Genomic DNA, 16,028 nt, shown 5'->3' with positions numbered 1-16,028 from the left:
CAGCTTCCCATGTCTCTTGCAATGAAGGCAGATTCTTGACCCCTTGAGGCATCGAACCTAATTAAGAAGGTCTACTCAAGTGATTGGTGCTAGAAAAAAAAATTTACTCCCAAGATGAGGTTCCATATGATTTACAATACTAGACCACAAAGCAGATGGAAACGTTTAGCTGATAGTCTGTACCTTAAAAATATGGACAACTGTTTACTTCACCATAAAACCTTACGGAGTGTCTCACCAGAGATTGTTAGTTACAAGGAGAAGCTCAGTAACTCTACAGCAGTGAAACCAGACAATAACTTGCTCAGGGGATCAAAATGAATGTCACAAATGAAACATCTATATTTTTTTTTTAAAAAAACAGAGATCTCAAATCAGCAATGTAGCCTTACAACTTAAGAAATTAGAAAGAGGTGAGAAGAAGAAACCCAAAACAAGCAGAAGGAGGGAAATAACGTCAGAAGGAGTGAAAATAAATGAAATAGAGGATAGAAAAAACAAGAGAGGAAATCAACTGAGCCAAAGTTTGGTTCTTCAGAAGATCAACAGGGGGGACCTCCCCGGTGGTCCAGTGGATAGGAGTCCACCTGCCAAGGCAGGGGACATGGTTCGATCTCCGGCCCGGGAGGATTCCACACGCCGCGGAGCAACTGAAGCCCCTGCGTCACAACTATTGGAGCCTGAGTGCTGCAGCTACTGGAGCCCACGCTTTGCAACAAGAGAAGCCACTGCAATGAGAAGCCCAAGCTCTGTAACAAAAGAGTGTTCCCTGCTTGCCGCAACTAGAGAAAGCCTTCACACAACAACAAGGACTGAGAGCAGCCAAAAATAAATAAATTAATTAACTTAAATAAAAAGATCAACAGGGAGACTTCCTCTGTGGCCCAGTGGTTAAAAATCTGCCTTCCAATGCAGAGGCCATGGGTTCGGTCCCTGGCCGGGGAACTAAGATCCCATACACTTTGGGGCAACTAAGCCCAGGCACCACAAAGAAGATCCAATGCCGCCAAAATAAAAATAAAAGTAAATAAATATAATAAACAGATTAAATTGAAAAAGAAATAAAGATCAAGGGAATTGATAAACCTTTAGCCAAACTATAGAATGAAAGACAGAGAACACTCAAATTACTAAAATCAGGAATGAAAAAAGGACATCACTCCAACTTTATGGGGGTGGAGCAGGAAGAAAGGATTAGAAGGGAATACTATGAACACCTGTATGCATCTAAGTTAGATAACTAGGTAAAATGGACAAAATTCCAGAAAGACAAAAAGTATTCAAACTTGCAAGATAAAAAAAAAGAAAATCTGAATGACAAATTTAGAGATTGAATTAGTAATTTTAAAACTTCCCACAAAGAAAATCTCAGGCCCAGATGATTGTATTGGTGAAAGCTACCAAATATTTGGGATTCTCTCATAGCTCAGACTGTAAAGAATCTGCCTGCAATGTAGGAGACCAGGGTTCGATCCCTGGGTCAGGAAGATCCCCTGGAGAAGGCAATGGCAACCCACTCCAGTATTCTTGCTTGGAAAATCCCATGGACAGAGGAGCCTGGCGGGCTATGCGTACGGTCCATGGGGTCACAAGATTTGGACACGACTTAAGAGACCAAACCACCACCACCAAACATTTAAAGAATTATATGAATCCTTTACAAACTCTTCCATAATGTAGAATAGAATATAACACTTCCATCATTCAGTGTGGACCAGTGCTACCCTGATTCCAAAATCAGACAAAGATATCATAAGAAATGGGGGGAAGACCAAACAAATTAGACGAAAAGCCCTTATGAATATAGAAGTAAAAATTCTCAGCAAAATGCCAACAAACTGAATCCAGCAACACGCAAAAAGGATTATATACCATGACCAAGTGGGACTTATTCTAGGAATTCTAGGTTGGTGTAAAATATGGAAATCAAGTAACATAATATACCAAAGTAGTAAAGTTAGGGCAAAAACCATTTGATCATCCCAACAGATGCAGATAAAGACTTTGACAGAATCTAATACCCTTTCATGATAAAAATGCTCAACAAAATAAGGGTAGAAAGGAACATCCTCAATCTGGTAAAGCACATCCATAAAAACTCACAGCTATCATACTTAAAGTTTAAAACCTGAATGCCTTTCCTACTAACATCAGTAGCAAGACAAGGATGTCTGTTCTCATGGCATCTATTTCACATTGTATTGGAGTTTCTAGCTAGGGCAATCAGACATCAAAGAAATAAAAGGCACCGAGGTTGGAAAAGAAGTAAAACAGATGACATGACCTTGTATATAGGAAATACTAAGGAATTAAAATATATGAGAGGTAATACATGGGGTCAGCAAGTTTGCAGGATACAAGATCAATATATAAACATAAATTGTATTTTTATAATAGCAATGAGCATTGCAAAAAATGTAATTAACAATTCCATTCATAATACCATCAAAAAGAACAAAATACTTACACATAAGTTTAACAAAAGAAGATGTATGCTGAAAACCATGAAACACTGTTGAAAGATACATAATAAAAATCTCATAAATGGAAAGACCTTTCATGTTCACAGATAGAAAGGCTTAATATTGTTAAGATGGCAATATTCTCCAAATTGCTCTGCAGATTCAACTTAATCTAGTCAAAATTTCACCTTCATTCTTTATGGAAATTGACAAACTGATCCAAAAATACACATGGAAATCAAAAGACCTGTAAGAATCAAAATAATCTTCCAAAAGAAGAACAAAGTTGGAGGATTCATAATTTACAACTTCAAAACTTATTACAAATCTTCCATAATCAAGATGGTATGGTAATGGTTTACAGGCAGACATATAGATCCATTGAGAATTGACAGTCAAGAAAAAAACCTTTACCTTTATGGTCAATCAAATTTAGATAAGAGCTAAAACAATTTAATTGTCTTTTCAACCAAATGTACTAGGAAAACTGGATATCTGCATGCAAAAGAATATAGCTGAACCCCTAGTTCACATGGTACACAAAAAATAACCCAAATGGATCAAACACGTAAATGTAAAAGTCAAAATGATAAAACTCTTACAATGAAACATAGGAATAAATCTTCATGACCTTGGATGAAGGAATAATGGTTTCTTAGATATAATGTCAAAGGTGTAAGCAAAAAAAGAAAAAAATTGATAATTTGGACTATATGAGAATTAAAACTGTTGAACTGTATACTTTGTAATTTTTATTTCTGTGGTTGTTGAATTGTACACTTTAAATGGGTAAATTTATCAGTATGTGAATTATATCTCAACAAAGTTGTTTCTAAAAAATAAACTTCATAAACGAGGGGCAAGTAGAATTCACATAGCTCTAAAGATGATACCCTGAGAAGGATATATCACTTTTGGAGTATTCTGGATGGCTATGAGTAACCAGGATTTAATCCTGAATAAAAGAGGCAAGATACAAAATCAAAAAACAAACAAGAAAGCACACAAGTTAGAGAATCAGAGAGCATCAGCTCAGTTCAGTTTCAGTTCAGTTGCTCAGTTGTGTCCGACTCTTTGCGACCCCATGAACTGCAGCACGCCAGGCCTCCCTGTTCATCACCAACTCCCGGAATTTACCCAAACTCATGTGCATTGAGTTGGTGATGTCATCCAACCATCTTATCCTCTGTCGTCCCCTTCTCCTCCTGCCCTCAATCTTTCCCAGCACCAGAGTCTTTTCAAATGAGTCAGCTCTTCGCATCAGGTGGCCAAAGTATTGGAGTTTCAGCTTTACCATCAGTCCTTCCAATGAACACCCAGGACTGATCTCCTTTAGGATGAACTGGTTGGATCTCCTTGCAGTCCAAGGGACTCTCAAGAGTCTTCTCCAACACCACAGTTCAAAAGCATCAATTCTTCTGTGCTCAGCTTTCTTTATAGTCCAACTCTCACATCCATACGTGACCACTGGAAAAACCATAGCCTTGACTAGATGAACCTTTGCTGACAAAGTAATGTCTCTGCTTTTTAATATGCTGTCTAAGTTGGTCATCACTTTCCTTCCAAGGAGTAAGTGTCTTTTAATTCCATGGCTGCAGTCACCATCTGCAGTGATTTTGAAGCCCCCCAAAATAAAGTCAGCCACTGTTTCCACTGTTTCCCCATCTATTTCCCATGAAGTGATGGGACCAGATGCCATGATCTTAGTTTTCTGAATGTTGAGCTTTAAGCCAACTCTTTCACTCTTCTCTTTCACTTTCATCAAGAGGCTCTTTAGTTCATCTTCACTTTCTTCCATAAAGGTGGTGTCATCTGCATATCTGAGGTTATTGACATTTCTCCCGGCAATCTTGACTCCAGCTTGTGCTTCCTCCAGCCCAGCATTTCTCATGATGTACTCTGCATATAAGTTAAATAAGCAGGGTGACAATATACAGCCTTGACGTACTCCTTTTCCTATTTGGAACCAGTCTGTTGGTCCATGTCCAGTTCTAACTGTCACTTCCTGACCTGCATACAGGTTTCTCAAGAGGCAGGTCAGGTGGTCTGGTATTCCCATCTCTTCCAGAATTTTCTATGGTTTATTGTGATCCACACAGTCAAAGGCTTTGGCATAGTCAATAAAGCAGAAATTGATGTTTTTCAGGAACTCTCTTGCTTTTTCAACAATCCAGCAGATGTTGGCAATTTGATCTCTGGTTCCTCTACCTTTTCGAAAACCAGCTTGGACATCTGGAAGTTCATGGTTCATATATTGCTGAAGCCTGACTTGGAGAATTTTGAGTATTATTTTACTAGCGTGTGAGATGAGTGCAATTGTGCGGTAGTTTGAGCATTCTTTGGCATTGCCTTTCTTTGGGATTGAAATGAAAACTGACCTTTTCCAGTCCTGTGGCCACTGCTGAGTTTTCCAAATTAGCTGGCATATTGAGTGCAGCACTTTCACAGCATCGTCTTTCAGGATTTGAAATAGCTCAACTGGAATTCCATCACCTCCACTAGCTTTGTTCGTAGTGATGCTTCCTAAGGCCCACCTGACTTCACATTCCAGGATGTCTGGCTCTAGTTGAGTGGTCACACCATCGTGATTATCTGGGTCGTGAAGATCTTTTTTGTATGGTTCTTCTGTGTATTGTTGCCACCTCTTTTTAATATCTTCAGCTCTGTTAGGTCCATACCATTTCTGTCCTTTATTGAGCCCATCTTTGCAGGAAATGTTCCCTTGGTATCTCTAATTTTCTTAAAGAGATCTCTAGTCTTTCCCACTCTATTGTTTTCCTCTGTTTCTTTGCACTGATCCCTGAGGAAGGCTTTCTTATCTCTCCTTGCTATTCTTTGGAATTCTGCATTCAAATGGGTGTATCTTTCCTTTTCTCCTTTGTTTTTTGCTTCTCTTCTTTTCACAGCTATTTGTAAGTCCTCCTCAGGCAACCGTTTTGCTTTTTTGCATTTCTTTTTCTTGGGGATGGTCTTGATTTCTGTCTCCTGTACAATGTCATGAACCTCTGTCCACAGTTCATCAGGCAGTCTATCAGATCTAGTCCCTTAAATCTATTTCTCACTCCCACTGTATAATCATAAGGGATTTAATTTAGGTCATACCTAAATGGTCTAGTAGTTTTCTCCACTTTCTTCAATTGAAGTCTGAATTTGGCAATAAGGAGTTCATGATCTGAGCTACCGTCAGCTCCCGGTTTTGTTTTTGCTGACTGTATAGAGCTTCTCCATCTTTGACTGCAAAGAATACAATCAATCTGATTTTGGTGTTGACCATCTGGTGATGTCCATGTGTAGAGTTTTGTCTTGTGTTGTTGGAAGAGAGTGTTTGCTATGACTAGTGCGTTCTCTTGGCAAAACTCAATTAGCCTTTGCCCTGCTTCATTCTGTACTCCAAGGCCAAATTTGCCTGTTACTCCAGGTGTTTCTTGACTTCCTACTTTTGCATTCCAGTCCCCTATAATGAAAAGGACATCTTTTTTTGGGTGTTAGTTCTAAAAGGTCTTGTAGGTCTTCAAAGAATCATTCAGCTTCAGCTTCTTCAGCATTACTGGTCAGGGCATAGACTTGGATTACCATGATATTGAATGGTTTGCCTTGAAAACGAACAGAAATCATTCTGTCATTTTTGAGATTGCATCCAAGTACTGCATTTCGGACTCTTTTGTTGATTATGATGTCTAGTCCATTTCTTCTAAGGGATTCCTGCCCACAGTAGTAGATATAATGGTCATCTGAGTTAAATTCACCCATTCCAGTCCATTTTAGTTTGCTGATTCCTAGAATGTCGATGTTCACTCTTGCCATTTCCTGGTTGACCACTTCCAATTTGCCTTGATTCACGGACCTAACATTCCAGGTTCCTATGCAATATTGCTCTTTACAGCATCGGACCTTGCTTCTATTACCAGTCACACTCACAACTGGGTATCATTTTTGCTTTGGCTCCATCTCTTCATTCTTTCTGGAGTTATTTCTCCACTGATCTGCAGTAGCATATTGGGCACCTACAGATCTGGGGAGTTCATCTTTCGGTGTCTTATCTTTTTGCTTTTCATACTGTTTATGGGGCTCTCAAGGCAAGAATACTGAAGTGGCTTGCCATTCCCTTCTCCAATGGACCACATTCTGTCAGAGAGCACGCAAGGAGAAAAAAAACCAGGGGGAGGGGACTTATTCATATCCTCAGAGAGATAAAGTTAGTGCTATATTCATGAAACAAGAAAGGGATGCTATGAGCAGGAACATTAAGAAACTAAAAAACAGCTCTTAGAAACTGAATACGTGTTAGTGGAAATGAGGAGCTCAAAAACGTATTGGAAAATTAGTTTTGGAAATTTCCCCCCAAAATCTAGAAAAAAGACAAAGAGACAGAAAATTAGACTAAGTGAGAAAGTAAGAGGATCTGTCCAATGAGTCCCAAACCTAAGTAATAGAAGGTGCAGAAGGAGGAAATGTAGAAGCATCAACAGTAGTCTCTTGGAGTTTGGGGAGGAAGAAAAGGAGGAAAACATTAAAAGTACAGTAAATATTCTATTTATTAACCTGATTATATTTAGGGGTGTCTGTGTGTGTTTCAGAAGGAGAGACAGAGGGAGAGATGTGCTGCTGATGTTCATCCTATCATTATTCTGTAAATTGCACATATGTTTTATATGATTTTTCTATTATAGTGCTTGTTTGATATATTTCACAACAAAAAGTTTCTTTCAAAAGACAGTAAACAAAATCATTGGCATTTTGCTCAAACCTTCTATTTCCCTTAATCAAGGGTTTATCAACACTGGCAGACTACTTTAAAACAATTTTTTCCTGAAGGAGTTTCTTTTTTTTTTTTTCTGAAAGAATTTCAATAGTCCTTCTAAAATCCATTTTATTTATCTATCTTGGTTGTGCTGTGTGGCATGTAGGATCTTAGTTCCCTGACCAGGGATTGAACCTACTCCCACTGCAGTCTTAACCTCTGCTCTGAATCTTAACCACTGGATAGCCAGGGAGGTCCTAAAGTCCATTTTTAAATGCCCAAGTAGCTCCATGTGGTTGGAGCAAGGATGAAAGTAACAGAGGTCAGGAGATGAGTTTCCAGAAGCAGACAATGCCAGATCATGAAAGACTGGAATGCTAAAAGCATCCTGGCCTGCAGAGGTCCTAACTACACCCGGAGGAGAACCAGGCACCTGTAGCTGATGGTTTCCAGCTCCCAGCCTTTCCTCATCAAAGTGTCTGGAAAGACAGAGCAACTTAGTAACAAGTAATATGCTGCACAAGGAATTGTCTCAAGTTCTTGAAGCAAGCAAAGTGCTTGTTTTTTGTTTGTTAAAGAAGCAATTCTTCTTCAAAATTATGTTTTTATCATAAAATTTAAATTTTTCTTTAAAAAAAGAAACAGCGTTTGGCTTGCAACTGGGTCATTAGACAGCACGTAACCTATGCTGCCTTACATGGACCAGGTGTTAGCTGGTCCAATTAGCTGTTACATTACTCTTGCCCAGAGGTGTTACATCAAAAAAAGTAATATGTATGTATAATAGGGACTATGCCTGAACAGGTCCTGAAAGATAATTGTTTCGAGAGCAAATGGATCATATTTGCTGTATGTCTGCTCATGTTACACTCTGGTCCCTGCTTGACTGTGGACACTATTGTGTCTCTGACTGAGGAGAAACTATTTTGAGCCTCTTTGAGAGATGGTGCTTGTGACGGAGCCCCTCTCAGAGTTGTCTTCAAAGACAAGGAGGCAGAAAAATCCTCCCAGGGGCTGAACATTAAGCAACACATCTCTGTATCTGCTCTAACCAGCAGAAGAGATTAGCCTGAACTAATGGATACCTGGGCAAAGGCTAGTGTCTTGACCAGATGACCAGTGACTTGGAATGACCATGGTGGAGAGCTTGCTGGCAAGGAGCTTTGGGCCAAAACGATGCAACTAATTGGTGCCCAGGTAAATGCTTACCAAGGGTCCTCCACTGTGAAGAAGGCTCATAAAAATCAGTTTAGCAAGATGACTTATTGCGAATGCTGGTCAGCTTCCTTTTCTGACCATATCAGTGCCTGCTCATGAATAAAGCGGTAATGGTGTCAATACAGAAGCTGTGCAAAACCTCATCAATAAGGACTTGCCCTCATCAAAGCCAGCCTTTTGTATCATGAGCTAATTGCCACTGCTGAGTGTCTGACATACCAGTGACAACAATCCTTAGCTTCCCAGTATGGTACCAACTCCCAAGGATGTCAGTTGCCACTTGGTAGTAGGTTGATTACACACCCTGGGACATCCTCAGTTACCAAGGGGGAAGGAATCCACCCCAACAAGATGGATACTTCTGAATTTGCATTTTTAAAAAATTTTAGTTATTTATTTTTGACTGTGCTGGGTCTTTATTTCTGGTGCAGGTTTTCTCTAGTTGCAGCAAGCGGGGGCTACTCTCTGGTTGCAAGTGCATGGGCTTCTCACTGAGATGCTGTCTTCTGTCGTAGAGCACGGGCTTCAGTAGCCGCAGTGCATGGCTTAGCTGCCCAGTGGTATGTAGGATCTTTCCAGACCAGGGATCGAACCTCTGTCCCCTGCATTGGCAGGTGATTCTTAACCAGTGGACCACCAGGGAAGTCTTGGATTCGTTTTGTTATCCTTCTAACACCATCATCTGGGGACTTACAGAACACATACTGTCATAATACTCCCAAAAGATATTACTTCTTTTTTTTTGTATATATTTATTTGGCTACACCAGCTTTTAGCCGTGGCAGATGGGATATATATATATATATATATATGTATACATATGTGTGTGTGTGTGTATATATATATATAACTTAGTAGGCAAACATTTTTCCACAAAGAAAAACTAGGTCTGGATGGTTTTACTGGTGAATTTTTCCAAATGTTTAAAGAACAGATAATTTTACCTTACAAAACCATCTAGAGAATAGAAAAAGAAGCAACTATCCTTTCTCATTTCATGAGACAAGCACAACTTTGATACCAAAATATGAAAGAAGAATTCAAGACAGGAAACTGATAGATCAGATTCACTTGTGGACATAATCACACAAATCCTAAACACTTTACTTATGCACGTAAATCCTGCTATTTATAAAAAGATAAAATATCATGACCAAGTTGAGTCTGTCCCAGGATGCAAAGTGGATTTAACATTAGAAAAACAGTCGCTGCCATTCATTGCCTTCACAGGTTAAAGGAGAAAAATTAATGACAATGTCATTAGTTGCAGAACAGGCATTTGACAAAATCCAGCGTTTGGTAATAAAGACTCTTAGCAATGTGGAAATATAAGGGAAGTTCCTCATTCTTATTAAGAGTATCTTCAAAAACTATAGCAAATATTCTCAATTTGAAAGTATTTCTTTTGCAAGATTAGAAGAAAGACAAGGGAGAAAACTATCACCACACAAATGATAAAAAGAAAAGATTTATGTAATTTATATTATATAAATTTATATATATATATATATATATACACTTGTACATAAAAATTTTATAATAGGAACTTCTGTTCATCTAGAGATACCATTAAGAAAAGTGAAATGACAAGATTAAAAACTAGGGAAAACAATATACAACATATATAACTGACATGTACAGGGACCTGGAAAATATGCAGAATTAAGAGAGATGCAAGTAATGCAACAGAAAAACGCAAAAGATTAGAACAAAATACTTCACAGAAAACTCAAATGGCCAATAGATGTATTTTCTAAAAAAGGTCAGTCCCACTAGTGATCAGGGAAAATGCACATTACAATACCACAATAATAACAATCCTAACAAGTGTGCTTATTATATAATGCAGACTATTTTAGTGCTGTGACTATAGCAACCAGCTTTAAACTCTCACAACAGACCTATGTGATAGGATGGTAGCTGTCAGTACTGATGTGTGTTGTGGGAGAAAACTTGGAAAGTCATTAAGTCTGACAGTAAAACACCTTCAACTCTCTTCATTTTCAAAGCTGTCTGGCACTTCTACATCTTTTGGAGCTCCAAGAGAATTTCAGGATCTGCTTGTCAGTTTGTAGAAACGAATCCTGCTCGGATTATGAGTTCAAGGGCACTGAATATATAAATCAATCTGGGGATAACTGACATCTTAACAATATTGAATGTTCCAATCAAGAAGATGTATCTTTCTATTTTCTTAGGCTTTCTTTAATATTCTTGGCAGTATTTTGTATTCAATAAACATATCTTGCACATTATTTGTCAGGTTTACTCCTAAGTATTTCATAGTTTTGATATGACTATTTTCATCTCTTAATTGTTTGCTGCTGGTATATAGAAATAAAAGTTATCTTTAACTGTAGTAATATACACATAACATAAACTTCACCATCTTAATCATTTTGGGGGTGGGGTCATGCTCGCTGGGCCACATGGCTCATGGGATCTTAATTCCTCAACCAGGGATCAAACCCAGACCCTGAGCAGTGAAAGTGCAGAGTCCTAACCTCTGGACCAGCAGAAAACCCCCAATCTTAACCATTTTTAAATGCAAAGTTCAGGGGAGTTCAATCCCTGGGTCAGAAAGATCCCCTGGAGAAGGAAATGGCTATCCACTCCAGTTTTCTTGCCTGGGAAATCCCATGGACAGAGAAGTGTGGAAGGCTACAGCCCATGGAGTCGAAAGAGTCGGACACAACTGAAGCAACTTGTTTTACGTATAGTCAGATTCCATTTGCTAAAACTTTTGAAAGAAATTTGCATCTGTGCATGCACATTCAGGAAGGACTTTTTTTTTTTTTTTAGTAATGCTTTTGTCTAGTATTGGAATCAGTGTAACGCTGGCCTCAGAAAATAAGTTGGGAGATATTCTCCTACAATTTTCTGGAAGAATTTATGTATAACTGGTTTTATTAAGTGTTTGGTAGGATTTACCAGTGAGAACAATGCCTGAAGTATCTTTGTGGAAGGTTTTAAAACTATAAACTCCAATTCGTTGATAGATGTAGGATTATTTGAATGATTTCTTGTATATCTTTTAGTAGACTATGTCATTCAAGGAATTTTCCCATTTAATCTAAGTTGTTCAATGCTGTGGTGTAAGGTTGTTCATATTATTCCTTACTCTTTTAATGCGTGTAGGATCTTTCATTCTTTTATATTTAATCTATTTTGGCCTTCCGGCACAGCACGTGGGATCTTGGTTCCCCAACCAGGGACTGAACTTGTGCCTCCTGCTGGAGAGGCAGAGAGTCCTAGTCACTGGACAACCGGGAAATTCCTGGATCTTTCACTCTTTATATTGCTAATTCATGTCTTATCTTTTTGCTTTCCTGGCCAGTCTCCTTAGAGTTTAATTGATTTCATTAATCTTTACAGCAAACCATCTTTCAGTTTCATTGATTTTTTCTTTTGCCTCCCTGCTTTTCATTTCATTGATTGCAACTCTTTATTGCTTCCTCCCTTCCATTTACTATGGGGTTATTTGCTTTTCTTTCTCTAATTTCTAAATGTAAAAGCTTGATTAATTGATTTGTTTCCACGCTTCTAATATAACTGTTTCGTGCTCTCAATGTCCCTCTAAGCACTGATTTAGCTGCACATTATGATATGTTTCATTTTTATTCACTAAAACACTTTCTAATTTCTCTTTTAATTTCCTGGTTGACCCATGTGTTGCCTGATTTGCAAACATTTGCTGATTTTCCAGATACACTTCTGTAATTAATATCCAGCTTAATTTCATTTTATCAGAGATCACATTGTGTACAATTTCAATCATCTTAAATATAGTAAAATTAGTTTTATGACCCAGAATATAGTCTATTATGACCCAGAATATTTTGTGTACACTAGTGAGCATGTGGATTCTTCTGTTGCTGGTACAATGTTCTATAAATCTCAGTTAGTTGACATTATTTCTCATGTTTTCTATATCATTACTCATTTTCTTTCTACTGATGTTTTTGATTAATTATTGATATGGGACTGTTTAAATTTTAACTCTAATTGTAGATTTGTCTCTTTTCGTCTTCTCCTTTTTTGCTTATTTTGAAGGTCTGCAAGTAGTTTCACGTACATTTATGATTGTTAAATCCTCTTGATGAATTGACCCTTTTATCATTCTAAAATATCCATTTTTATTCCTGGTTAATAAACCTCATTCTAAAATCACCTTTTTTATATTAATACATCTATTCCAGTGTTCTTTTTCAAATCTTAATGAATTTGTTATAATATCACTTCTGTCTTAAGTTTTGGTCTTTTGACCACAAGGCATGTGGGATCTTAACTTCCCAACCAGGGACTGAACCCACACACCCTGCTTTGGAAGGCAAAGTCTTAACCACTGTACCACCAGGGAAGTCCCTCCAATATTCTTTTTTTTTTTTTTCCTCCAGTATTCTTTTGATTAATGTTTGCCTGGTGTATCTCTTCTCATTCTTTATTACTAATTTGTCTTTGTATTTAAAATTTCTTCCTTATAGACACTACACATTTGGCTCATACTTTTACCCCATCTGATTATCTGTACCTTTTACTTGGATGTTTATACCATATATATTTAATATAATTGCCAACAAGGTTGAATTTAAATCTGTCATTTTTGCGACAGTTTTCTATTTGTCTCTTCTGTTCTTTGCTCCTTTTTCCTTCTTTCCCTGTTTTCTGGACTGAATAATTTTGTGACTCCATTTTATTTCTAGTATTGGACTAGTAACTATACCTCAGATTTATTATTATCCCTTGTAGTGGGTGCTCTAGAACTTATAATATGCATCTTCAGCTTACCCCAGTACCTGCAAATATTATGCACTTACTGTATGTGTAGTGTAAAATCCTATGACAGCTACTTCCATCTCCCCGGACAACACCATCATCCACTTTATTCTACTTATGCTTTAAGCTCCATGTGTATTGTCTTTAATTTGCCTTTAAATCAATCATAAGATTTTTTAAAAAATTATTCTTATCCACACATTTCTCATTTCTAGTACTATCTTTATACAAACCAACATTTCCATCTAATAAAGGATATACCCTTTCCTCTTCTTTCTGAAGAAATGTTTTCCACATTTCTGGCCATTCAGGTCAGTAATGATAACTGTCTTAGCCTTTTCTTTATGTGTCTGAGAAACTCGCTATTTTGCCTTCATCCCTAAGAGACTTTTTTTTTTTTTCTGAATGAAGAATTTCAGGTCGATTTTAATCTTTCAATATTCTAAAGATTTCTTTTCTCCTCGGTTATATCGTTTCTAATGATAAGCCTAATGTAATTCTGTGTAGCTTTATATATAAAGTGGGCTTCCCTTGTGGCTCAGCTGGTAAAGAATCTGCCTGTGATGTGAGAGACCTTGGTTCGATCCCTGGGTTGGGAACCCTGGAGAAGGGAAAGGCCACCCACCCCAGTATCCTGGCCTGGAGAATTCCATGGACCGTATAGTCAGCCATGGGGTCGCGAAGAGTCGGCCACGACTGAGCGACTTTCACTTTATATATAACGTGTCTTTTATTCCTCTGGTAAATGTTAAGATTCTTCTCTTTACCACTGATGCTCAGTAACTTTAGCATGACGTGCCTTGGTGTGGTTATGGTTTTGTTTATTGTGCTTGGTCTTCATTAAACTCCTTGAGTTTGTGGATTCATGGTTTTCATTCAATTTGGGAGTATTTCAGCCATTATTGCATCAAATCTCTCTCCTAACCCCAATAAAGGGTAAGTACAGCCTCAATACTAAGATGATACCCTACTGTGGACTCTACCCAAAGCTGACGGTGTTGAGAGCCTTCCATTCTGGCTTCTGGAAACAGATACTACTTCCACTCATATGAGAGCTCTGGGAATAGTTTTACGTGCTCTATTTTGGTGGTTTTTTCCCCAATTAATTTGTTCTCAATCACGTGCAGATGAATACTCATTCACAGCCTGCAGACACCTGGGGTTCTAGATAGATGCATCTTTCCCCTTTCTGGTTCCCTGTCCTGCAAATGTCAGCTAGATACCTTGCTCTCTCTCAGCAGTGATTTTTGCATCCTCAACTGAGCAATAATCTTGCTGGGCTCTGGGGCTGAGGTCTGAGCATGTCTCAGTGCAGTAGGCTGGGGCAGTGAGCTGGTTCCACTTTACTTCTCGTTTCAGTCACCATTGCCCTACCCTATTGTCCAATGTCTTAAAAACCATTGTTTCATATAGTCTTTCAGGCTTTGCAGTTATTTAAGGCAGGGAGGATAAACCCAGTCTCCAATACTTGTTCAAGGTCAGGGCAGAAGTTCTTACTTGCAGAGTTTTTTAAAACACAGAGCCAAATTCGTCTCACTCTCAGAAACTCCGATTCAGTAAGTCCAGAATAGAATCCTTGAATCTTTACTTATTAAAAAGTACTCAGGTGATTCTGATACATAGGAAGAACTGGAAACTTACCTTGATACATCAGGCAAAGGCCTGTTCAGACATTCTTCTAAAGAGAAGGAAGGACAGACCTTTTCAACACTTTTTCCTGGTTCTGAGTATGGTGGGGGTACTTACAGCAGGCCAAAGACCCAGCTGAAAACCACGAGGCAGGCAGGTACAGGATAAAAGCCCTACTCGGAGGCATCAACAAGCAACTGAAGGGACTGGACTTAAGAGGATCCAGTCTCGACTAAGGGGAAACTTTACACACAGGTCGGGGGACATCCTCCAGCACCTTTGTTCCTTGGGGAAATTCGAGGCCAGAGTCCGAGCTTAGGAACAGAGCCACAGAAGAGGCCCCGAGAGGCAAAGAGACCAGCAGCAACTGTGGCAGTTCATTAAGGTTGGAGAGACAGAATCACCAGACGGGCCAGACTTCCAGTGAAAAGGGACAAGTGAATAACTGAGCCCAAGTCTCTGCTGGTTACCCTCAAGTTTCTCTCTCTCTCTTTTTTAAAAGATATATGGATCTTTATTTTTATTTATTTTCTTGGTTGTACCTTGTGGCATGTGCAACTTCCCTGACCAGGGATTGAACATGGGCCCCCTACATGAGAAGCGTGCAGTCCTAACCACTGGGCCAGCAGGAAAGTCCTCCCTCAAGTTTCAGAAGATGCCTGAGACAGAAGGAGGTGTGTCCTCGGTTGCTTAGTCGTGTCCGACTCTTTGTGACCCCGTGGACTGTAGCCCGCCAGGCTCCTCTGTCCATGGGATTCTCCAGGCAAGAATACTGGAATGGGTTGCCATTTCCTTCTCTAGGGCATCTTCTGGACCCAGGGATCGAACACAGGTCTCCTGCATTGCAGGTGGATTCTTTACTTGCTGAACCAGAAGGTTAAGCCCTGGGAAAGCAGAGTGGAGGTTTTTGCCACCTCAGGGTTTTGAGGAAAGCAGCATTAGATTTCAGTGTCTGCAGTGACCAAGTGGGCTCCAGGGAACACAGACTTTCAGTTGGAACACCTGGAAGGCTGTTCTGTAGGAGCTGCAGCAAAACAGAAGGGGATCAAGTCTTGCCAAAACCCAATCTCAGCTGTGGTTTAAAATATGTGCACAATTAAAACCCATGATAACGGTGAACACAAAAGGGGAAGGATTAAGTGGAGGAACAATATTATTCTATGCTCTTAGCATTTGGAGGGAAGTGGCAAAAATAATCCTTT

The sequence above is a fragment of the Dama dama genome, chromosome 32 (genome assembly GCF_033118175.1).
Source record: "Dama dama isolate Ldn47 chromosome 32, ASM3311817v1, whole genome shotgun sequence".
In the NCBI taxonomy this organism is placed as follows: Eukaryota; Metazoa; Chordata; class Mammalia; order Artiodactyla; family Cervidae; genus Dama; species Dama dama.
This window is presented reverse-complemented; position numbering follows the sequence as displayed.